The sequence below is a fragment of the Thunnus maccoyii genome, chromosome 16 (assembly GCF_910596095.1).
Source record: "Thunnus maccoyii chromosome 16, fThuMac1.1, whole genome shotgun sequence".
Lineage (NCBI taxonomy): Eukaryota > Metazoa > Chordata > Actinopteri > Scombriformes > Scombridae > Thunnus > Thunnus maccoyii.
Genome location: NC_056548.1, coordinates 3,927,684 through 3,939,672, shown reverse-complemented (window position 1 = coordinate 3,939,672; position 11,989 = coordinate 3,927,684). Strand labels below are relative to the sequence as shown.

Below are 11,989 nucleotides of genomic sequence, written 5' to 3'. Positions count from 1 at the left end.
TCAGCTCACTGATCGTTTTGACAGGCTGCCTAGAAACATCCGCAGAGTGAGTCGGAGGAGAAATCATTTTCTTTACTCTGTTATTTTTGACTTCAGATGTGGTTACAGCGCAGTGTCATCGTTTTTTTTTTTTTTCTTCTTCTTCTTCTTCTACACAGCTGCTTATTAGCTACTGGGGAGATGTTTGCCTGCCGGGGGGCTGTTACAGAGTGTAATCCTGCAGATAAAAAACGATCACTCACCTCATAAAAACTGGCTGAATGATCGTCTCTAATTTGCCTTCAGGGAGGGAGGGGTTAGGATGCGCCCCAGCCTGCTCGCTGAGGGATTTCACCACCGTTCATCCCTGGAGTTTACAGAAGAGTCAGACTTGCCCGGGCCTGATGATAACTAGGCTCAACAGGCTCATTAAAGCAGACCTGAGTAGAGAGCAGAGGAGGACGAGGCTCCGCTGTTACCTGCCAGTCAGGTGTTTCTGTTTTTCTCTACAGGTGACGTCAACACATCGGCTTCCACAAGTGAGTGTCTGGTCCAACACCTCATTGGTTGATTTAAATCCCCCCTAATGTATATTAATGGAGATGTAAAACCTCAATAATAAACATAAAGTAGAATTATCACCTTTCTGGCAATATCAACAAAAACTGAAAAGCTTCATAAAAATAGAATTTATAGCAGAGCTGTTGTGTTCCTGATAAAGTGCTCGCTGCTTGTACATCCATTAAATTTGGGTTTAATTCTACTGAACGACGGACTTTGGCTGATGTGATGTGATGTGGCGTCCGTGTTTGTTTGGTTTTCAAGCACTTCCATATTTAATAAGTGCCATGTCGAATATATCAAAGCTTTCAGAAAGTTCCCCAGTCATAATTACGACTTGGGTGTTGACTTGAACGCTATTGAAAAGTAGAAAACTCTGATATGACATGAACACAGCAAGAGAAGATGTCAACCAATAACTTTCTCAGCAGCTGTTATGGTAGAAATACACAGAAGACTGCAATGACTGGCTACAGAGGTAGAGTTTTGCTGGGTCCTTGGTCATATGTGTCTACTGTCCACCTCGGGGGCATAACGAGTTGCTACCAAAGTTATTTACCTTCACTGAAACTCTCCTCTTGTCATTTTCTTTTTGTTTGAATAAACCAGATCACGAGTCGCTGCATCCAACCATCTCAACCAATCCGCACCTTCGTATCCTGCCTGAGAAATATCACAGACAGAAAAGGGGACAAGAGACATCCATTATCATGTATAACCGATATGAAAACAAAAATCTACAATATTCACTCCATCAAAGTTATCTTGAAACAAAAAACTTTTTTTTATTCTTTGAAAAACACAGAATTGTGTGTTTACAACGGTTTATCTTCACAGTAGGTGTTATAAACCGTATTAATTATTTATCTAAAAGCCGATTAAACATCATCTGAAGAGATAAAGCAAGAATAAGCAACATAATCCATTAAAAGAAGGATTAATACATCTGTAAATGCAAGCATAGACTGTGAGATTAAAAGTAAGCTGATCAAAAGCAGAAAAACATTAAAGCAACTCTTTAAAAGTGTCTTTTTAAAAAAGAGACTTAGATAGACTTTATAGATTTATAGTGCAGAATTTACAGATGACAGATTCCTGGTGGGATGAGTGAGGATGTGTAATCTTATTCAACCACACGCTCGTTCAGAGCTGACTCTCTAACCTCAGGTCTCCTGTTCCCTCCAACGAGTAGGAGGAATAGACATGAAGAACTAAACCGGGTATTCCCCCCACATAGCAAGAAATGTTGTTTTTATTATCCAATTAGGGGAAATTTCAACAAATTCGATTTGCAGCAGGGGCTCCTGTGCTCTTACTTTCAGCTCACATGCAGACTCGTTTTGCTTAACAACAGAGAATTTCAGCCAAGAAATGTGATTGCTTTATTAGTTGCAGATTATACCGCGGGTGGTAGCAGACGCAGGGTGGTCTGGGTGGTACTGAAGAGGAGGTTGACCTAACAAATGGACTGCAGCAAGCGCTGGGATCAAGCCAAGTTAAAGTCTCTTTGAGTATCTTTGATTTACACACACACACACACACACACACACACATGCTGAAATTCTTTCTAATTTTACATCCAGAATTGATTATTGCCGCATACTGATTTCTGGCCCGTTCATAACAGCAACAAGTGGTCTCCAATTGGTCCAAAATGCAGCAGCTTGAGTCCCTTCCCAGATCCAAGAAGTTTGATCACATTTCTCCAATCTTAAAGTTGTTGCATTGGCTACTAATTCAAACCAGAGATGATTTCAAAATCCTCCCTCAGACCTACAAGGCCTTGAAAGGGGACATATTACACTCTGTGGGATTTTCTGTTATTTATATACTGTTATGATGTTGGATGTTAAACAAAGTCACAGTTGCAAATTATGAGATTTACTTATTATATGTAAAAATGCTCCCTAAAAGTCAAAAGCCAGAGCTTCAGCCTGCTCTGAATGCTCCGCTTGCAAAGTTGCCTCTTCTTCCTCCTCGTGATGACATCAGATTGTTCGCACATGCTCGCAAACGGTCGTCTGTTTGTAGTCTTTGTTGCTATATTTTGTTAAGAACGAGAAAAAGAAGTGAAATCCTATTGTTATTATTTCGTTATGTAGCCTCTGGAGCTGCTGAGGGGCGGCTTCTGGAGGCTAACCAATCAGGATAGAGTTCATCAGGAGGCGGGGCCTTAAAGAGACAGGACCTAAAACGGCCTGTTTCAGACAGAGGCTGAACTGAGGGGCTGCATAAAGGGCCGGTATAAGATAAATAAAGAGTTCTTTTTAAATGAGAATCGTGCAAACATATTCCACTAAAGCTGCAGAATATAAATAGAGACCTGGAAATGTGGATGATATGTCCTCTTTAACCCGGATTGAATCCCCCCTACATATCTAGTCTTGTTGATCTATACACTTCATAACATCCTTAACCCCCTCTCCATGCTGGTTTTTAACTGTCTGTAGATTCTGTAAAAATAATCCTTTGCTCACTGTGAGACAGGCTTTGTGAAAATGTTCAAATCCAGGCTCAAAACTCATCATTTTTCTCTGTGCTTTGGTTCCTCTTAGATTCATCATTTGGGTAAAGATCCAACTCCCTCCTACTTGACAACTATATATATTATAGTTATATATTATAACTGTGGTAACTGGGTTTGTACCTGTGTGTTGTGTGTGTTTTTATGCATGTGTAAGGTACCTTAACTTTATGTCTGTTTTATTCAACCTGTGCAGAGATGACTTCACTCAGGATGATGTCACTACAGGTTTTTCAACTAAACAGAAAATTGTCCTCTATGTGAGATTTGTACTACTAATTCACTTAATCTTTCATAAACTGGCAGTTATTACAGCTCAAACCTCTCTTTAATTACCACTATATTAGTCTCAGTGTGTTTGTTGTTTTGTTACAAGAGCAACATTCATGTGGCATTGAATTAGTGGCAGTAAATCATCGTGGTGAGAGAGGATGTCTGCTCCATGTGCATGAATGCGGTCCTGTGAGCTCCACCCTCCCTACACGCTGGCAACTGCTCAATACTTGGAGGCGGGGATGGAATAGACAGTCTGCTCCTTTGATTGGTCATTTAGAATACTGATCATGACCTTTGATTGGCTGTTTGGTTTGGTTACTGACACAGTCAAAGACAGGCCTGAGAGAGCAAAGGGAAACACAAATAATGATATTTAACAGCTGATTCTCTGTTTTTTTTCACCATTTACACTTATGAAAAGTGTTAGGCATCATAACAAAAGCCTTAACACTGTTTAAACTTACTTTCAGATTTGTGGAACCTTTATTTTGCTTATAAAAATTGGAAAAAGAGGCAATTTCACTGATATTTTTCCATCCAGACCACATTAGACTAAGTTCAAAAACCCACTATACTTAGACTTGTCAAACGTGGACTAGATTACCAAGGAGACTCCAGAGACTCATTAAAACACAGCTTCAGATTTGTGAAACCTTTATTCTATTTGTGAAAACTGAAAAAGAGCACAGCCAGGATGACACTTTGTATTAAAAAAAAACACCATATTTGAGCATAATGAGCAGTAATACACAGTAAGTGAATTATGAAGAGGGAGGATGTGTTTGTTTGTTTGTTGTTTGCTTCATTACAGATGAGGTAATTGAGTCTAAGAGGAAATCGCGTGCAGGTCAACAGCTTTACAGTGCAGGGTGTGTTATATTAGAAAGTGATTTAGAGAACAGCTGATGGTGATTTAATTAAAAAAAAGGGAAGGTTATGTGAGGATGCAGTCTGGTGTCCAGTCACACCACACAAATTTGTCATATGCAAAAGCACATGACAAATATTCTGTTTTTCTTCTATTTTTGGTCATTTGATGAACACTGATTGACATTAAAGTCATACTGAGGCCATGATCTGATTAACTGAACTCACCTGCATCTTTTGCTTCTGATTCAGTGTTGGATTTTTGATGTTGACCTTCATATTTCAAGTGGTTTAGCTGCCTGACCTCAACCGTATTATGACCATAATGTAACTAACTGTAACTGAGTACTTTGTGTTGCCTAAACCAGGATTGGATTGACTTAAAGTTGCAATTACTTGAGATTAGACGTTTTAACTGCCTTTCATTTAAGACTTGACTTGGCATTGCATCAAATGATTTGACCCTTGACTCTGAGTTGTCTTGACTGACTTCACATGAACTTTTCTCAAATGACTTTGCAGCTTGACTCGGACATTTCACAGATGACTTAGAAGACTTAGATGAGTCTTGATCAACTTTGACATCAGAGTTGGACTTGGATTTCAAATTGCTTGACTTGGATTGTAGCAGTTGTCCTTGACTTTAGGCTTCACTTGGATTTGTCTCAATCGACTTTGACTTAAGACTTCACATGAACTTTTCTCAAATGACTTGACCTTTGACTTGTGTCTTGACTTGAGCTTTTCACAAGTAACTTAAGCTTCATTTATACTACCGAGCGGACACGGACAGCTGCGGACACCGCGGACGGGTAGTTGATGTGTTTATACTACCGTCTGGGGTCCGGTCGGAGAACGCGCTCCACACATGCGCAGTAGATCGCCGTCTACAGGAACACAACAAATTGCAGGTACACGGATGTCCGCACAGAGGCCATGCGCACACCCTCTGATGATGAGATTTACGTCACGCAGACCCTAGCAGACCCTCACGGACTCGCAGACTATAATTTGAGCTTTAGAATGACTTCGACGTGTCTGGATCTAGTTTGACTTGAGGCTTGACTTGGACATGTCTTGATTGACTTTGACTTAAGACTTCACATGAACTTTTCTGAAATGACTCCAGACTTGACTTGGACTTTTCTCAAATTACTTGAGATTTGATATGGACTTGGATTGATTGACTTTGACTTGAGACAAAGTGCTTGAAATGGGACTTGCAGCAATTGACCTTGACTTGAGAAACTTGATTTGGACTAATTGTGATTGACTCTAACTGGGGACAAATTGCTTGAGATTTGACTTAAGTGGCTAATTTGGATTTTTCTTAAATGACTCAAGACTTTACTCGATCTTGTCTCATTAGACGTCTTGGGTGATCCGATCACAGGTGGACAGCTCTGAGTACGTCTGTTCACACCTGGCATTACAATGTGTCTCCACATGTGTCTTGAATGACCACTTGTGATTGGATCTCACTTCCCCGCTCTCTATGCAAATAAACACATACATCATTTCCATTTGCAAAGACCAAATGCGTTGTTTTTAACCGGCAGGAGGACCAGGTCCCCCCGTCCAAAGCTGTACTCATTTGACAAATATACAACGCATTATGTGTCCCCTCAGGAAAATCAAATGCCCGTCCTATTGATTTGCTCTAGCGATGCGTCAGAACACATATATATACATATAAAACAATAAATGATCTCCCAGCAGCTGCGTTTCCTCATTGAGCGAGAGAGACGCTGTGCGCATTTACGCACGAGGCACAGCAACGTAACTTGATCATTTAAATCTCCCAACAGGATCAGTCAGGATCTAATGGTAATTAATGTTCTTCTACTCATCCAAAAGGTCAGCTGTTACACACACACGGTCCAGGTTCATACAGTGAAACTGTTTGAAGTAAAGCAGCTCCTGATAAATCCTGAACTCATTACAGTCGAGCAGCGCAGCAAAACTAAAAACTGTAATTATCAACTTGACAGGACAGAAGAAACTATTCAGGGGAAATTAAACGTTTAGCTTCTGAATTTTTTGGACAGACAAGTGAAAAACAAGTTATTTTCTGGTTTTGGTTTAATTTCTATTCCAACTGCTGATTTGAAGATGAAAATGGGTTGGAGGGGGAAAGGGAAAAACAGGAAGTGGATTTCATATTTTTTTTAAATTCACACGAAAACACAGAAATAACAAAGTAATGCATTTGTTTATCCTGTTATCAAACCCAGTTCAACACAGTTTTGGACAGAGGGTACACGGAGGCAGCAATGCCCTTTCCATGCCTAGTCTGCCAGAAAATAGAGGACGTCAGTTGAGTGGGCGGTCTTTCAATGTGACCCAGGACAGATTGCGTTCACACTGCTGAAAGAATGTGTCCTCATTGCATCTTGGGTGCGTTCACACCTGTACTTAGAGATGTCAACTTGTGATCTAATCACCCAAGACGCATTTTAATTCCAGGTATAAACAAGGCCTTTGACTTGACACTTAATTGGACTTGTCTCAACTGTCTTTGTCTTGACTTGGACTTATTGCCTCAGTGATCTTAACCAGAGTTAAACAAGGACGACTGGATACATTTTTTTCAGTCTTTCAGAGGGTGTCTGATGACGAGGGAGTCACAGTGTGAAAGTCAGTCCTTGTTTATTTTTTCTTAAAGGTGTGAGTGTGTATGACCGAGTGTCTGTGTCTACATTTGCACCTGCATCTCTATGTGTGTGTGTGTGTGTGTGTCGGGGGGGCTGTCTGACCGAGAGGGAGTCACAGAGCAAGAGAGTCAGTCCGTGTTTATTTTCCTGTCGAAGTGACGACTCTCTTAAAGACGTCTTCACCTTATCTCATGTTGACTCACGGTGCGGCCCGACCGCAAGGTTTTTTCACCTGGGTTACACACACACACGCACATCCTCAACACCCTTCAGACGTGACACAATCACCCCAGCAGCTGCCTCATGGAGGGGGGGGGGGGGGGGGGGGGGGGGGAGGGGAAAATGAGAGAGATAACAGAAGAAAGACATTTGAGGACATAGTCATCAGAGAAGAATGAATGGAAAAGATTCTGTGTGTGTGTGTGTGTGCTGGCTGCTCTCTGTCCCTGGTTACTTGCATGATAATTACCTGAGCAGCTCTGTAATTAGGCTCACAGCAGAGCAGAGCGCCACAATGGCAGCAAATGACAAGCCACTGGGACTTGTAAAACCACTAACTTCTACAGACACACAAACTAAAATGCACAGAATGGCACACAAAGGACTTTCTGTCCTATTCTGCTTCCTGTCAGCAAGAATAAACCAAGAGCCTTAAGTGCCTGGTCTCATCAGAGAGTAGCAAAGCAGAATAGCTTGTTTGCATATGAAGTCACGTCACTGTGTTGCTGTGGCACAAACTGCAGATAGAGGGCAGGAAGTGATTTTCTATATAGGAAGCACTGTCATAGGTATTGTGACATATGTGGCTATGTGTATGTCGCTTCCTGTTTCCTTACTTTGTAATGTTAAAGTTGTTGTTTTTTCTGTGCTTTGTTGGAGTTTGTACCCCTGTAACTGAACAACAACATGTAGCAATGATAGTTAATGCTAGCTAACTACAAAGTGTTTTGCAGGGTGCAACCTTATTGCTACAAGCATTTAATTATGGTTTTGTTGTTCTCTTGAGGCTGCCCTAGTGCTTTAAATGACATTGAGTATGTAAACTGGGCTCCTACAGTTAACCTTTGTCATCAGAAAGGTAAGCCCATGTCAGAGGTATCACGTCTACGAGAAGAGAGCATGAAGTCGAGAAACGATCAAGGTGCAGAGGCCTTGCTGGATCTCCATGAGTCAGCTGAGAACCCAGAGCCCAGAGGACATCACTGAGATGTTGCAAACTATACAATAATTATTGACAAAAGCTTGGAAATATAAACTTCTAATCATTAGCAATCATTAATATGACATTTTCTCTGTCTAAAAAACATGTTCATCTCAGCGATTGAGATGTCATTTCATGGTATAAAAGAAAATAAACTGACAATTGTTATGAAATGAAAAAACTTTGGATCATTAGCTGCTGCTAATATGATATAAATATATGATATGTGGGTTTACTAAATAATAGCAGCATAACAATACATTGTGTTTTCAGTGAATGTTATATATAGCCTCAGGGCTAAATTCAAAGGTACTGCAGAGTCCTGCAAAGTTTCCTGCATGGAAATAAACCCCAAATTAGACAATGTCAACAAAAAACGTATAAGCTTCATAAAAGTAGAATTTATGGCAGAGCTGTTGTATTGGATTGCATTAGATTGCACTGGTGTTCATAAAAAAGTGCTCACCGAGTGTATAACTGTGTTTATGAGATCTCTTGGGGATCATATTTCTTGGCAAGAGTGTCCAAGCAGTGAGATATTAACAGTGTTATATGCAGGTTTACAACTGAGGTGCCACCACAGTGAGGGCGACTTGGCACAAAGCTAGCTAGTGACCAATATAGCATGCTAGCTAGCTTACCTACAGTTACAACTTTTACTCAACACTTTGTCATGACTGAAACTATCCCACAGGGGTTTTGGCATTGCAATGATTCCTTTTAAAATTTTAATAGATTTTTTTAGCCACTTACAGCAGAACAAGCTGTAAAGATTATGAAGTTGTCACAACAAACGTGTTAGCAAACAGTTGATTTTTAAACATCCAGCAGGCAAAGAGTAGCATTAACATTCATCTGGAATGATGTTTGTGTCCACCTGATGAATTGAAATGAAGTTTAATTTTCACTTTGCTTTTAGTTTTGGTTTGGTTTCCACCAACTCCTGAGAAAAATATCTGGTTCTTTATATCTGTTCTGCTGCTAAATGCTCCACTTTCAGTTAGATGTTTCATTTAAACTGTGGTGATGTGCTTTTGGATTTCAGGATTTTATTGTTGGTCAGTTGATATTGACTTGCTTGTGTTTTTTTATGGGTTTTTTTATGTTTAACATCTTGGGACCTTATTGTTTTCACTTTAACATGTTATCCCCTGGATTTGTGTGTGTGTGTGTGTCTACTTTATAATCCATAAATAAATCACATATCATATCATGAACAACAAGGAGAAAGACCCTCCTCAACACCACACACATTATTCTGCCTTTGTTGCAGTAATTGAATCTGCGGGAAGTTACAGATTACTGCATCATAGAAGCAAATAGCAGCCAATAGCCTCTGTTATTTAAAAAAAACAAAAAACAGTTTTATAGCAGTGATATGAATCATAAACTGTTTCCCACAAGGACACACAGGTAGAGCAGTTGAAAGAAGCGGTTTAATTTAAGGGGGGGGGGGTGTCCTCTGTGTCCTATTGTGCCTTTGCTCAGTGAAGTTAAACAGAACAACCCACAACAGAGGCAAAGCCCACAGCATCTGTCTCCTGTGTTTATGGTAAACAAAGGTTACAATGAGCACAGCGTGAGACGTGCACGCACGCACGCACGCACGCACACACACACACACACACACACACACACACACACAGTCATGCATGCAGAATGTCACATACACAGCAGCACATGTAATTAGACTACACACACACACACACACAGGTCGCTCTCCCACCTACAAACAGATGTGCTCAGGATGAGTCACACACAGTGAGAGCTCATTCTCTGCTACGTTTAGCAGAACTGCTGTGTGTATATTTAAAAACACACATATTACATTACAGTAGTGATGGTGTGTGTCTTTGTGTGTGTGCAATCACATCAAAATCAATTTAAGCTTCCTTTCTACAAACGCTGCCAATACAGAGCTATTTCTCAGTGACAAATACGTTTTGCTTAAAATGTGAAATTATGTTCATCGACATAATGATCAAAGCAGCTGAGAGCGGTTAAGATGAGGCAACTGTGGTTGTAGTTAAATATTAAAAATGTCAATGCCACTCAGTGGAAGAGGAAACAAGTATTGAATACAACGATGACCTTTAAGTTTATATGTTGAACTTGTTAGCAAACGGTCGCTTATTTCCACATCCAGCGGAACAACGTTATCATTCATTTGGAGTCGTGAGACAGTAAACATTTATTTTTCATCTTCCTATTACTGTCAGAGTTATTCTATCTTTTACATAAGTGTCTGTCTCTGCTAAGAGGAGAATGCAAAACAGATAGATCTGATATCTTTTCAATGCTAACAAGCATCAAGAGACCACTTACTTGTTAGCTGAAGGTCTGTAGTGCCTGCTGGGGGTCCCGCGTGTGTGAGATAAAATAAGATAAGATGAGATATTAACTTTATTGATCCCGTAAGGAAAATTTTGTCACTGCAGTAGCAGATAATAGACACATATTGGACAACTGAGACTAGAAAGGTAATAAAGACTGGAGTATAAAAGGCAATAAAGCGCCGAAAATAATATTCATAATGAACGTGTCTCTGTGAAGCTAATATTGTATTTCTCCCCAATGAGTAAAATATGATTTGCTTCATGATTGTCTTCAGCAGGTTGACATATATTCAGTCATAATGTACAGGTATCACAGCCGGTTACATTCATCCAAAGGCAACAGTAAACATATTGTCCTCCACAAATCATTCACCCTCCTTCTGTGAACAGAGAGATTCATAGTTAAACACTGATAATGAAAACATTTATGACAAGAAACACAAAATGCAGGGAAAAAAGTAACATTAACAGCAATGATGCTGCAGCTGGCACATTTTTAAAGTAAGAATAGTGGGATATATGCACCAGAATTCAAGTAATTTCTCAAAACCAGATCATTGTTTTTTTTCCAGTTTGCTACTAAGAGTCAGTGTGGTTTTGTTTTTCCACAATCATTCCCTTAACTTAAATCTGCATTAACTGTTTTTTTTTTGCTTATTTCCACATCCAGCAGTTACGGAGCAACATTATCATTCATTTGGAGTCGTGCTTCTGTCCACCTGGTGATTATAAGTCCAATATTCACTCTCTTTTAGCTCTGTTTTTGTTCTCCACCAACTCCTGAGGGAAATATCTGGCTCTTTAGCTGCTAAATGCTGCACTATGTTCACCAGCTAGTCTACAGCTAACTGTGTCTGTTTGCTGTTTGGTGCTGAGCAGGTAGTGTACAGTGGCTTTTTACAGCTTTTTCTCTAAAAGCAGCTGCCTGCTGCAGCTGGAAACAACGCTATGAGAGCGCTGAGAGTGAACCAGAACAGTAAAGTTGCAGCCAGACAACTAAACAATGAGCTGAAACTCACTATAAAGCTCCATAAAGCCGAGGGGAGCTGCAGAATCGCTGATAATTCTCTGTAGGTTCATCACTACGAGCCGAACACATTACACACTGTGATTTCAAACAATGTTATTATGAAAAATATTGATTAAAACCACTTTAAAGCTACAATATGCAAGTTCTTGACATCAAGCTTGCACTAGCATGAGACTTGACTCTCTGCTCCGCTGCACTCCGCTCAGCCCTCACCTTCATCCTCGTCATTGCATGCACTCAATGTATTGATTTCTCTTCGGGAACAGAAAGTAACGGAGCTCTTTGATTCGGCTAATGCAGGTATCGGGAGCCAGTGAGGAAGTCATACCAACGTCTTCCAGCAGCTAATGCTAGCTTGGAGCCTCGGTACGAGAGGAGTAACGGACCAGAAATGTGTTCACGTATTGATTTACAACCATAAACTTCCACCTCTGACTTTGGCCTTCTGTGGTTAGTTAGAAGGGAATATGTCTCTAAGAAATGCTTCGGAGCATATTTCAGTTGAGAAAATATAAGGGGAAAAAATTACATACTGTAGCTTTAAGCATAGTTGTTTACACT

The 11,989-nt window shown here is 40.2% G+C and overlaps 1 long non-coding RNA gene across 1 annotated transcript; it reads right to left on the bottom strand.

Annotated features, from left to right (window-relative positions):
* Window positions 1–246: 246 nt before the first annotated feature.
* On the bottom strand, window positions 247–10,970 carry LOC121881239. Its single transcript, XR_006091727.1, has 3 exons — window positions 10,388–10,970; window positions 1,100–1,203; window positions 247–419 (listed from the first exon to the last, which is right to left on the bottom strand). It is a non-coding gene; the product is annotated as an uncharacterized LOC121881239 (long non-coding RNA).
* Window positions 10,971–11,989: the final 1,019 nt, after the last annotated feature.